Raw genomic sequence first — 13,382 nt, forward strand, 5'->3', positions numbered from 1 at the left:
ATCTGTATGTGGGGCTGGGGGTGTGGATGGAGGATGCCTCCTTTCTGAGGCAGATGTGAAGAAGAAGGTGCATACAGAGTTATACGTATAGGACTGAGGGATCATTTACTGAAGGCCTCTGGCCCAAATCTGATTCCTGGGAGAAAAATGATCTCAAGACTACAAAGTGTAGCATTTGTAAAAGGCACAAAACTTTTTAGGTTAATAGTAGTGTCACTAGGGTTGGTGTCACCCCCCATTGACCTCTTCCCATACCACACTATGCAGAATCCTTAGTCATGTTTTTTGTACTGTTACTTATAAATCATAATTCCTGTGTATTTCTGATAGAATGGCAATAGTTGTGACATAAATGACTAGCAAAATTACTATTATACCTTTAAATTACAGTCTCATACACACGGTCTAAATATATTTACATGTACATAGTTTCATATGGTTAAAGTGAAAATTTGGTATGATGTGATGTTTTTAAAGAAAAAATTAAATATATATATTTATATTTACACATATATATATATATTTACACACACACACACACACTTATATGGAAATCAGTTTTAAATCTTTTTAAAAAATTAAAGCCTGGCATTTCTCCTTTCTCATTCCACTGAGCCTCACCTCACTCACACCATCTCTGTAGATGAAGAGTATGAAAAAGAGATAAAGAACTTTTTTCCCCTTGGACCTGAGCTGATCCAAGACATTTTGCTGCCTGAGAGAGAACAAGAGCTGGTGCTATTTCACCAGAGGCCCCCACCCACAGGTAACCAAGCCATGTTTTTACAAGAGGCTGAAAGTCTGAAGAGTACATCTGCCATAAAAATACCAGACTCAAAGAGACAGCATCTGGTTTCCCCCTCAGGAGAGGATCAAGGGAGAGACAAAGGACCGCATGGCTGCACAAGCCTTTTTAAAGATTTTCCATAGAAAGTTCTTGAATCTCACGGTCCTATTTTCTGATTGGTCAGTTGGACCTTACATCAGCTATGATGCCACAGCTCATTAGCATGTGATGTCATCTCTCATTAGCATGTACCTCCTCCCAGATTAACCCTTTGTAGTTCAGGAGAAGTTCCCAGATGACTGGAGACCCAGCCATCACACTCCCCAACATCTGAAGGACCACACAGTTCCCTTCTGCAAGGGGTTACTGGAGAGGCAAGGTTATCTGAAGTGCATGGGACAATCTGGTCCAAAATACTGATATGTAGTCACTAAGAAAGCTCTACTCCATGACCTAACTAACCATGGTTCCTTTAAGGATGCAATACAGAGAAGGGTTTTCTGACATTTACACCATTCTAAACTTGTGTTTTAATTTCTTCATTCACTCAAATCACGCTCCCAAGCATTGTCCTGAAAGCAACATTCCCTTTAAAAAAAAGAAGAAACCCATATTTGAAATAAGTGTTTATTCCTAACAGCAAAAGCACAGTGATGCTATCTAAGTAGCAGAGTCTGAAACTGAACAATACAATATAAAATTTCATTATCTTGCTCTGTGTACAGAGTTAATTTGCATTCCCTTCCCTGGTTTGCTGCTGGCAAAGGAACAAAAGATACGCCTGCAAGCTGGTCTGTTTGCAGGTTTAGTGAAGCTTAATTTAAACCCTTAGTAAAGGGCACTCAGATCTTGTGAGTGTGACAAGAACAAAGTCAAAGGGGTCAAATACAGGGTGGTAAACACAGAAAGATGAGTTGGAGTTCTCTTGTCAGGTCTTTTCCTTTCCTTCTCTCACTCCTTTCTCCTCTTCCTCACTGGAGATCTTTGGCCAAGGGTGTTCCAGTTCACAGGGCCAGGCATGATGAAGACTGATGTAATCGATGAAAACATTAGGGCTTTCCCCACATGTACAAGCAAAGCAGGCTTTTCCCCACTAGGGGATGCCACCGTAATTAGCACTGAATCTTAAGCAGTTTTAATTAAAGCACTGAACTTCTCTGAGCCATCTGCTTTTGCCACACATTTGCTCACAAGTCAAGCTGCTAGTAGCAGGGGAGGTATTTGTATTCTTTTATTCTACCTTCAGACCGCAAAATCCAGTTTCCTAAGCCACTCCATACTTAACTGGTGTCAGGAGGATTCACCAGAGCTCAGGCTTGAATAACTTCTTTTTTCTAAAATTGCTGCTAGAACAAACAAACAAACTGAAATGGAGAAGAGTGCTGCCACAAGCATGTGCATAGGAGTCTTGTCATGGCTCAGTAAACATTGTGGCAGAACTGGGCAACATGTGGCCCTTCAGATGTTGTTGGCACTGCATCTCCCATCATTCTCACCCCTGTGGGGAAGGGAAGGATGATATCATATAAACCACATATAACACCGGTTCTAAAGGAATTGTACTGGCTGCCAATCCGCTTCCATTCTGATACATGAAGGAGCACTTCTCCCCATAAATATCAACCTGAGGCTTAAGATCTGTAAGAATCCCCCGCCTCCCCGTGTCCCATTAAGAAAGGGCAGTATGAAATGGGAAGACATGGAAGAGGGTCTTCTTCTTAGTTGTGGCACCCTCGTTGCCAAATGCCCTTCCCTTGGAGGTCCAACTGGAGCTATCATTGATGCCTAGATATTAATTTATTTAAAATTGTAAGTGTATTGAGTTTTAAATTGATGTGGCTTTTAAAGTTGTTTTAACTGTTGTTCTGTTTAACTTTCTATCTTGTTTCAATTATTTATGGTTTTAATCTTGGCACTTAGTTATTTAAGTGTTTAAAATGGTTTATATAATATGCCACTCTGAGATCTCATGATGAATAAATAAAAATAAGGATGAGCTGTAGGGCCACTGCTTTCCGAAGTGACCAATGTAACATGTAGCTCTAGTCTTGTGTCACCAGAGTGGTCTAGATGGAGCTTTAGCAGACTGGCAGTCACAGAATGATCAGATGTCTCCTTTTCCAGGACATGCCCTACATTTCAACCTTCTGGCCAGGAGGAATTTCAAAATCCTCTCCATTTTGAGCATGACTAAGATGACCATTCAGTCACACCACACTTGATGTCCCTTTAGAAATGTGTCTACTTGGCAGCCTGTCCTCATTGCAAATAGAGAGATAAGCTAGATCCTTCTAAATTCCCTTTTTTTCCCTAGGAACAGCAGCAGACAAGACTTGACCCCAGAGCTCAGGGTATATTTGTTTCTCAGAGGTGAAAAGGACAGCAAATGATTAGGCAATGGGGTGCCTGAGGACACATTGCAAATGTTGAAAGGGTAGCTTCCTTAATTTCAGCACTATGGATAAATGAAAAGAATAATTTAAATGTAGATTCCTTGAAGGAGTTGTTGCTAGTAAAGTACAACTTTAAATATTTGTCTTACTCAGAGCTCTATAAGTACAGTATACTGCAAGCCAAAAAGACATTTTAACTAAGGTATGTTCTTCAGGAAAATATGGTTGAGTACATAATAAAATACAGTATATGGATAGCTTTCATTTTGTAATGTCCTACATTTTCTGAAACATCCTACATTTTGTGGTGCCATGTTCTTCTTTGCGGTTATGACATCTGGTCACTCTGGGCATTCATGCCTCAACTGAAGCATGAAATGCAACTGTGGCAAAAGTGACCCTACTATTCCTGCCACATGTACTTATGAGTAAAATAACTCAACACAAAACTTGAATGCAGAGTACGATATCCTTGTTTCTTCCATACACCCCAACTGTCCTAGCAAGAACAGTCCCAGTTAATCCTCTGCTGTACTATTTTCTTAAATATAAAATGTCCCAGTTTCCCTCTCTTCTTCCCATTCTCTCCATTCATTCTCAGCTTATTTCATTTGCTGTAAACTGAGTCCAAAGTACAAAGTGAGTGCAAAGTTGCCTAGGAATAGGGTTTGTGAATTTACTAGTTCGCTGAATTTACTTAAGTGTAGATTGATGTGTGATTGCGTTCAGAGTGCGTTCAGACTGCCAGTGATCAAGTGTGATAACCTTTCACGGAATAACGTGAATACCCATGACTGCATTCGGGATGACTTTGCATTATACTTCCAATTTCTGTCATGTGATATCGTCATTGGCATTCATTTAACACAACAAGAGGGAGACGAAAAGAAGGAACAATGTTTAAACACTAGGACTTAAATATATATTCCTAAACTCAATGATATAAATATCAGGATTTCTCTGCTTAAAATAGTAGCTTGTGAGGTCTTCTTCGTTAATAACTTATGCAGTCTTATTGTTTGGCTACACCACTCTGATATGGCTCAGCCGCTTGTATCTTGGTTTTCATTGTCAAATGGTGGAAGGTACTGTACAGGAAATAAAAAGAAGAGAGGAGGAAAATATAGTTGCTTATGTGTGTTGTCTTTAGTATTCTAGTCCTTGCTCCCTCCCCTTGTCCCTTGGCTCCTGTTTTCTCTGCTGAATGTCGGAATGGATCTCTCCATCAGTTGAAGAGCTGCCCTCGCCTGGCGTGAGGAGACAGCATTGTCACAGTGCTAACACACTTCAGCATGACCTTTGCATTTTGGGTTTTTATCAGTATGTGTCTTCATTATCATATAAGATGGAAATTGCTATGGTAACCCCCTCCAGGAACATGCACATCACTTCCAAGGGTGCATTAGAAGGACATCAGAAAGACCCCTGCTGGATGAAACCAAAGGCCTCACTAGTCCAGCCAAATGTCCTTCTCTCTCTCTCTCTCTCTCTCTCTCACACACACACACACACACACACCCCTACACACCTACCCCTATATAAATCTTTGTCCAGGAAAGCCCTCAGAATTTAGGAGGTTACATTTCTACTGACCAAGTAATATATTCCCTTTACTCATTATCTTCATTCAGATACAATGTGTTTCTCTTACAGCTTTTGTGGTGGAGTGTAAGGAGATTATCACACTGGCAAAAAAGACAGGAGCCCAAAGTGGATGGTAGCACTGGTGGAAGAACAATGGCTAATATTAAAGTTTACATGTATCTGACCTACTGAAAATAACCCCCCATGTCCATTCTCCACACCACTCTCTTAACAACCTATGCTGACCATAGTTTAATTGTGTAATTGCATATGCTTGGCAGTGCTCTTTTAAAAACTGACATGCAAGTTCCAATAAGAAGCAATGGAATATGAAAGTAGGTTTTGGAATTAAACCCCGTAAAGCCTCAGCTTCGATTGAGTCCTGATTATCTTGAATATTATGGAAGCCAACTTATGATGTACTTTGCATATTATGCAGATGTTATTTGGATGTCATTGGTGTGACATTTGCGCAAATGGTTACATCTCTGAATCGCATTCGCCTCTGAATCACCTTATGCTAATGTAACAAAATAAATGTATAGAGGAAAAATACCTTGAAAATCTTTTATATTTCCTGGCACATCGTACGAGCTTAAACAAAAATGCAGGAAAAAGCAAAATTAATCATTTATTCTTAAGCTCACTATGGCCCCATTAACACTTACCACTAGTTTTATGGCTGCAGCTTGCCCATGGGAATTTTCCATGTTACTTTGAATCAAAGCTTGGGAAAATTACTTTCTTCGACTACAAAACTCCAGAATCTCCAACAGCCATGGTACCTCGAGAATATAGCGTACATTTGCATTGTACAATTATAGCACTTTGATCACACTTTTGTTGCCATGGCTCCATCCTACAGAATCCTTGAATTTGGAGTGTGGCAAGGTACTTTGGAATTATCCACTGTTGTTGTTGCTGCTGCTCCTGCTGTTGTTGTGTGCCGTCAACTGACATCTGACTTATGGTGTCCCTAAAGAGAACCTCACACAGTTTTTCTAAGAGTGTGTGACTCACCCAAGGTCACCCAGTGGGTTTCCATGTCTAGAAAAGGGAATCAAACCCTGATCTTCAGAGTTGTAGTACAACTCTCAAACCACTGTGCCATGCTGGCTCCACTAAAGAGTTCTAATGCCTGTCTACAGAGAATTCAATGTATCTCAGCAACAGCAAGTCTCATGATAGACACCAGTCCCTCACAACTGAGATGGTATCAAAGTGTCATAACTGTGTAGTGTGGATACACCTCTGCTCCAAAAAGTTGCTTTTCTAAGCTCTGCTTTAAACAAAGGGAAGGTGCAGCTACAGCAGTAGTGCTTTCAGGGTAGAGTTTTGGGGCAGATGTCCATGATCCTACTAAAGGTGAACAGGGGGACTATAAAAATGCAGCTGCAGTGCTGCCTTACTACAAAACTGTGAGGTAAGTGAAATAATGCACATCATCATCTGAAAAGAACGGGCCCAATTAAGTGTCTGAAGTCAAGCATCTAAAACTCACAAATTACACCACTAGCCAATTTCCACCCACTGGCTGCATTACAATATCCCTACATTGTAGCATAAATATCCACATGCTGGTGTAGTGGTGTGAGTGTTGGACTGCAACTCTGAAGGTCAGGATTCAATTCCCAGCTCAGCTATGAAACCCACTGGGTGATCTTGGGCAAATCATATGCTCTCAGTCTCAGGGGAGAGCAATGCCAAATCTCCTCTGAACAAATCTTGCCAAGAAAACCCCATAATAGGTTAGCCTTAGGGTCACCATAAGTGAGAAATGACTTGAAGGCACACAACAACAACACTACTACACAACCCCATGCAGAATAACAAAACTGCACCACATGTCAAATACCAGGTGCCATTGCAAAATGCACAGTCACAAAGCACAATATACAACCACAACATACAATGTGCAACTGCAATGCCCAACATTGCTTCTGCCACTGTCAGCCAAATACATCTGCTGCACTGAGCTGAATAATTCACCCTGCATGCATCGTGTGCCTTATGAATGTGTTTAGTCACTAAGAGGATGCTGAACATTGTCTGTGTGGGATGTATGCCTCCACATTGATCATGTCTATGGAGTCTTTCACACTATGTTATAAACCGGTTTGCAAACTGGTTTAAAAGTGGCTTGTTCACACTTGCATCGGGTTTTTCCAATCTGAATTGGGGTGCACCCAGCACAAATCCCCCTTAACCCGGGTTTTTCGGAAACAGGGATTTCAGTGGTTCTTTTGAAAAGAACCAGTCTTTTTCTACCAGCTGCAAATGGGAACCTGCTGCTGATTCAATTTAGCACTCAAGAAAGGAGGGGTTAATGCACAGGGGGTGGATCATGTCCACCTCTTTGCTCTCTCCCTGCCAGCCAAGTTAAATTTTGATAGCTTATGCACATCCTTGCTATTGCATGGCCTCAGTAGACAGTACCTTTGAATATTCACGTCGTCAATATGACAATGGTATGCATTATTTGTTTGACTTTAAAAAAAAACTATCAGTAGGGGTGGGGATTAGGGGTCATTTTTTCCTCTTTCCTCAGAAATAAAACCACATCAGATTCCACTCCTAAGCTGGAGTTATATTTCATTTATACCCCACATTTAAATCTGTGGAAGTTTTTTGGCTGAGAGTGTGTGACCTCCCCCAACGCTAACCTACGCCAGGGTTTTTTGCAAGGATTGTTCAGAGGGGCTTGCCATTGCCATTCTCTGAGGCTGAGACAGTATAACCTCCCCAAGGCAAACCTATCAAGGATCATTCTTGGCAAGGGTTCTTCAGAGAGGTTTGCCATTGCCATCCTCCAAGGCTGAACGGGTGGGGGATTCACCTAAACAGTGCGATGTAGGTGTGCATCATTTGATTGAGTTTTTTTAAACAAGCGAGAATGGTTGAAATGGCAGCTCCATTTTAAATAATTACAAATGGCAGTGTTAAGTCCAACAGGGTTAAATTGCCATGAAGAGATTTAATCTGGGTAAACGTAGTGGGAACTTTGATTCAGTATTGCATCATTGAATCTCCCCTGACCTACTCGGCACAAAACGTGAGTGTGAATGGGGCCTGAGTGACTCCAAATTCAAAGCTGCTGGGAAGATCCCAAAAAGAAGTAGCACCTACACCAGTCTTTAGTAGGAAGAGATGCTTTGATACAATAATGCTCTTGTGTGACTGTTCCATGTTGTTGAATGGGTTCCAGTCTTCCTTTCTTCCACTCTCCTACCCCAAACCTGCCTTGTCCCATGCTAGAGCCAACTCTAAATCTGAATCCGGCTGATGACTAGTATGTAATGACAACGTCAGACAGCATCAATGAATGGGTAGCCCTGTATGCCGAGTCACAAAGAGCAAACTCATTCTTTTCTTCAAATGGGAAAATGAAAAGTTTTTTAACCTTGTGGCTGATGTTTGTTCATTTATTTGTTTCATTCTCCAAGAGAGAACAATTAATTTTTAATCAGCCTGTTATTATCTTGAGGCACGGAACTATCTTTGAAAACTCCATCTGTGGTCATATCTATCAGCAATTATTAAATACACAGCAAGTGGGAAATGGAGACCGCCTGTGACTTCTCTAGGCTTGAAACAAATCTTTTGTTTGGTAATGAAGCAAATACTGCTAGAGAAAAATAAAACAGTGGTGGGTTTTTTGTTTGTTTGTTTTGTTTTTAAAAGGAGCCGAGGAGACTGATATTTTGCTGCTTTGGAAGAGACTTTGCAGAGTATCCTTCATGGTCCATCATAGTGACAGCTTCCCAAATCAATAGGCGGGGGTGGTAGGGCAGGACAACACCTGAACTAAGATATTTCTTTCAGCTTCACAGTTTGGAGTTGGATGGCTCTAAGAGATGGTACACATCACTAAGCAAAGATTGCAGAAAGGAATGAATAGGAGCTGACACAAGATGAAGGCTGGCCTAAAGAACTTCCTGCCAGAGGAACATAGGAAGCTGCCTTATCCCGAGTCAGAACCTTGGCCCTGTTCATTGTTGTCTGCTGACTAGCAGCAATGTCTCTTCAGGGAGAAGCTATGAATAATGATGGTTGGTATTTACTGATTTCACCAGGGGCCATCCCTAAGTCTCTAGTTTGGGCCTGGAAACAAGTTGCACATTGCAGCAACAAATGAATTAAGCCTTGCAAATTGTAGCAAGCTGCAGCTCCCTTACCTGAGCTGGAGATCTGCACACAGCCCTTTCCTCTCACCTAGATCTGACCACACCAAAAATTGAGAATTTTCACTTGCATCTTCCACTTGGAGATGAACCTGTGATCTGGCAACTCTAGTGAGATCTCAGATACAGTCCCCAGTCCAGGCTATACTGAGAGAACAGAAACATTTTAAGATATAGTGATAGGATTCTGGCTTAGAAGGATTTTGGGAAAAGACCAGACAAATTCATGGAAGAGAGGTTCATATTAACTGCTATCTGCCATATCTAAAACATCATCTATGTGGACTGACATAGTCTACCATGGAATACTACAGCTTCCAGAATTCCACAGTCAGCATGGGCAATAGCCCTGTTGAATGGGAAATTCTGGGAGTTGTAGGCCAAAAAACAACTCTCTCTTAATGTAACTTTCTTTGAGTGATAAAACACATCTTGTTCATTCTTGTTGAACAACAGTTAGCAGAAGGAGCAGAAGTCTTGACTGGATGAATTGTGGAGAGTTAGAAGCAAGTCAGAAATTCATTTCAGAACATTTTACATACCGTAGTAGTTTGCCAAAAATTGACAAAATTATTCACTTTTGGAGTGGAAAGATATTATTATTATTATTATTATTATCATCATCATCATCATCATCATCATCATCATCATCATCATTATTAAATCCTCTGTGGGAGAAATGAAAATTGTCACAATCAAGTGCTCCTCATTTTTAGCACTTTGTTGTTGTTGTTAACTGCATTCGAATCAACCTTGTCCCATGGTAACCCTATGGGTTAGACATTTCCAAGTGTCCTTCTTATCTTCTATCACTCTGCTCAGCTCCTGCAGACTCATTATGGTCATGGCCTCCCTGACTAATTCTAACCATCTAAAATGTGGTCTTCGTCTCTTTCTATTGCCTCTAAATATTTTACCAGCGCTTACCCCACAGTAAAGACTGGTCTGAAAATCTTCTTTGTCCCTGTCTTCTGTCCATAGTTCTTTTGGTTTCCAGTCAGTTAGGCATAATTGTGCAAATCCGTTTCTCACGTTATCTTTAAATTCTGTTGGGATGATCATATTTTGGTATGGTGACTGATTTGTTGTTCTTCATCAGCTTTATTCTGGTATTAGTAGTCTATGGTCTGTGCCACAGTCTGCACTTGGTCTCTTTTGCCAGAAGAAAAGAATTTTCCAACCTTCTGTTATCTATTGTGTAACCTATTTGGTTTTTGTGTTGGACATGTACAACAGGGTCATCTCCATGCTGGAACTAACTCAAGCTATTGAATTTTGCCAACACAAATGGGAGAAAATTCTGTTTCAGTTTATTTCTGAAGAATTTATCAAAATTCACAAATATCTTACTATCAAGTACAAAGAGAACTTTAGGAGTTTAAAAAAAAACCCCAACGCAGGAGCAGAGGGAATCAAACATCTATTTCCCCATGCCATCCCTAACTTTGACAGATGCAGCATGGCAAAATTTGATGTTTCTGTATAGAAAAAAAAAAAAAAGAATTGAAATGGGTTATTTTTAACTTCCATGATTTGAAGGCAATTTTGTGATTTAAGCAGCTATTATGCTCAGGAAGACAGAACCAAAATAATTTGTATTTTAACAGTCTCAGCAGATAAAGTGAGAAGCAGGAATAAGCTGCAATGGCTATTACAGAGTGGAATGGGCTTTTAGACGAGGGGAGCGTCCATCTTTTTCCAGCTCCCTCTAGACTCCCTTGGGCCACTCCTTTTCCCTTCTCATACACACACACAACAGCTGACACAGCAAAGTCAATTAACAATTTAACTTTGACAATTACTGCTCAGGCTCTCCTCCCTGCTGGGCCTAAGAAGTGGAACTCTTCTCTAATGGGAAGCTGCTCCCCCCACCCTTCTCCTTTACAGCTATTTTGACTACAAATATCCATTTATAACACAGCCTGGTTCTGCAGAGCTCCAATTTGCAATTACAGCTCACTGATTTATTGACTACAGGGACACATCCTTTGGAAACCGCAAGGCACTTCATTGAATTGCAAATCATGATTTAGGGCAGACTGTCATTCCCATCGCAGGGTGAGGTGAAAGAAAGCATCTTCTGTTCACTGGTGCTAGTTTAGTCATTTTAGGTCTTGGGCTTAATGGTCTCACAAGAGCTTTACCACCATCCACCAACACATACATCTTCTTCCTTTCCTAGTAATCTGTATTATTTCATTTACATCAAAATGTGGTTAACCAGCCCTGCTGCATTTGCCCGTCTCTCATCCAGGCCCTGAAGACTCTCTACAAAGTTCTATACTGATGGCACTACTTTCTGTATTCTTATTAGCCTAAGCGCTTTGCTTGGTACAACATACAAGATTCAAAAGTAAGGCAGACTGGTCTTACGCAAAGTTATGTGCCTTCCAGTCGCCTTTTGGCTTAAGGTGACTCATGAATTTCACAGGCCCAGGAGGTGGTTTGCTATTGCTTTCCTCTAAAATGCCTCCAAGGTTCAAGCTGCTGTCTTGATCCACATTTGCAAAACAGTCTTGGAGAGAGCCAGTATGGTGTAGTGTTTCACTATTCAACTAGGATATTGGGAGACCAGGATTCAAATCCCCACTCAGCCACGCAATCCCACTGGGTGACCTTGGGCAAGTCACACTCTCGCAGCCTCAGAGGAAGGCAAAGGCAAAACCTCCTCTGATCAAGCAAACCACCATGATAGGATTGTGTTGATTTCACAATGTCAAAAATGACTTGGAGACACATAACAACAAATGGGTCTTAAATGCTCATTCAAGACCCAAGTACTCTCAGGTATTTGGATTCCAAGAGGGATAGCTCACAACTATATATTATTGCTAGGGGGAAAAATATCTCTATTACTACTATGTGGATTTCAGCTAACCTCAGACTCAACAGAGGAACCTGTGGAGGAACAGCAGATGACACTGTTATTCCTCCTACTAAAATAATAATAATAATAATAATAATAATAATAATAATAATAATAATAATAATAATCCCAGTGCTCTGCTCTGATCCTATGAGTAGCACTATACCACCGATCCCAGAAGCTGCCCATGGCTGTATCCACAATGCAGAAATAATCTAGTTTGACACCATTTTAACTGTCATGGCTTAATGCAATGGAATTCTGGGAACTGTAATTTGTTCTGGCATCAGAGCTCTCCGACAGAAAAGACTAAATGTCTCACAAAACTACAATTCCCAGAATTCAATTACATGGAGCCATGGCAGTTAAAGTGATGTCAAAGTGGATTATTTCTGCAGTACAGATGCAACCTATCTCTGTTTTACACAGGTACCACCCGAAGTGGTTGGCAGGTCCTCTGCCATGGAGACAGCAAATACATTCTTGATGTTATTTCCAGTCCTCTCACAGCTATTCTGAATTAAATGGGGATTGAGACCTTGTGTCAGGTGATACAGCAGACAATTTCATCCAGGTGCAACTACAAAATGTCTCCCCTCTCAGTTCACCACAACCTACTTTTTAGTTGCTTTAGCCCTCCAAAAACATGGGTTTATTGGCCAGTGGAGAATGGGATATCAGCAAAGAAGCATCTAGCTATGTGTTTATAGATGGATCTCAACATTGGCACCTTCTTACAGGACCTCCAGATGACTTCTGAGAGGTCCCAGAGAATGTTTCCTTGTTTGGTGTCTAGCTATAGGAATGTAGCTGTTTCCACATTCTCCATGGGCCAGCAAATTTTAATCTTTGGGGGAAATGCAGCAGATAAAAGATGGAGGGTGGGAGGAGTTCCATCATTGTAGGAGGCTGGTAAAAATTTCTGACCTTGGCAATGACCAGAAAAATGACTTACACAGACAGAAATTGGACCTCTGCCTTTGTGAATCACTAATTGAATACCAAACCCTAGTCAGCACAGCAATGTTCATCTTCAACACAAAGCCTCCGTGGAGGTTGCAGTAAAATCCACAGTGGATTCACCTCTCTTCCCAGGTGGTTCTGCCAGCTGCCCCAGTGCACCTGGCAAAATTTCTGAGATGCTCTTATATTTTGGAAGTTCCTGAGGAGAACTTCCTAAAATTAGGGTTGAGATCACTCCGGATTCCAATTTCCCACCTTCAGAATCTACCAGGGGCTATATCAAAACATAGAAATTGAAAGGGTGTGGGGTGGAGAGAGATAGAATTGGCCAAAAATGCAATTTGGGTTCATTAAAATGTAATGCTAAAGGGGGGGGGAAGAGGCTGGAATTTGTTTCAAAGACTCCAGGTGTGGTACATAAGTCATCCCTCCCCCCACTCCACATATAAAAGATGAGGGTATAGGACAAGGGTTCAGAGGCTCATAATATCAACCTCATGCCACAAGTGGCTCATAAGGCCACATGCATGGCAGGGAGATGGAATAGATGGTCTTTGTGGTCCCTTACAAGTCTACTTTGATTCCCAGACTTGCCATTCAGTTGCAGG

The sequence above is a fragment of the Sceloporus undulatus genome, chromosome 6 (genome assembly GCF_019175285.1).
Source record: "Sceloporus undulatus isolate JIND9_A2432 ecotype Alabama chromosome 6, SceUnd_v1.1, whole genome shotgun sequence".
In the NCBI taxonomy this organism is placed as follows: Eukaryota; Metazoa; Chordata; class Lepidosauria; order Squamata; family Phrynosomatidae; genus Sceloporus; species Sceloporus undulatus.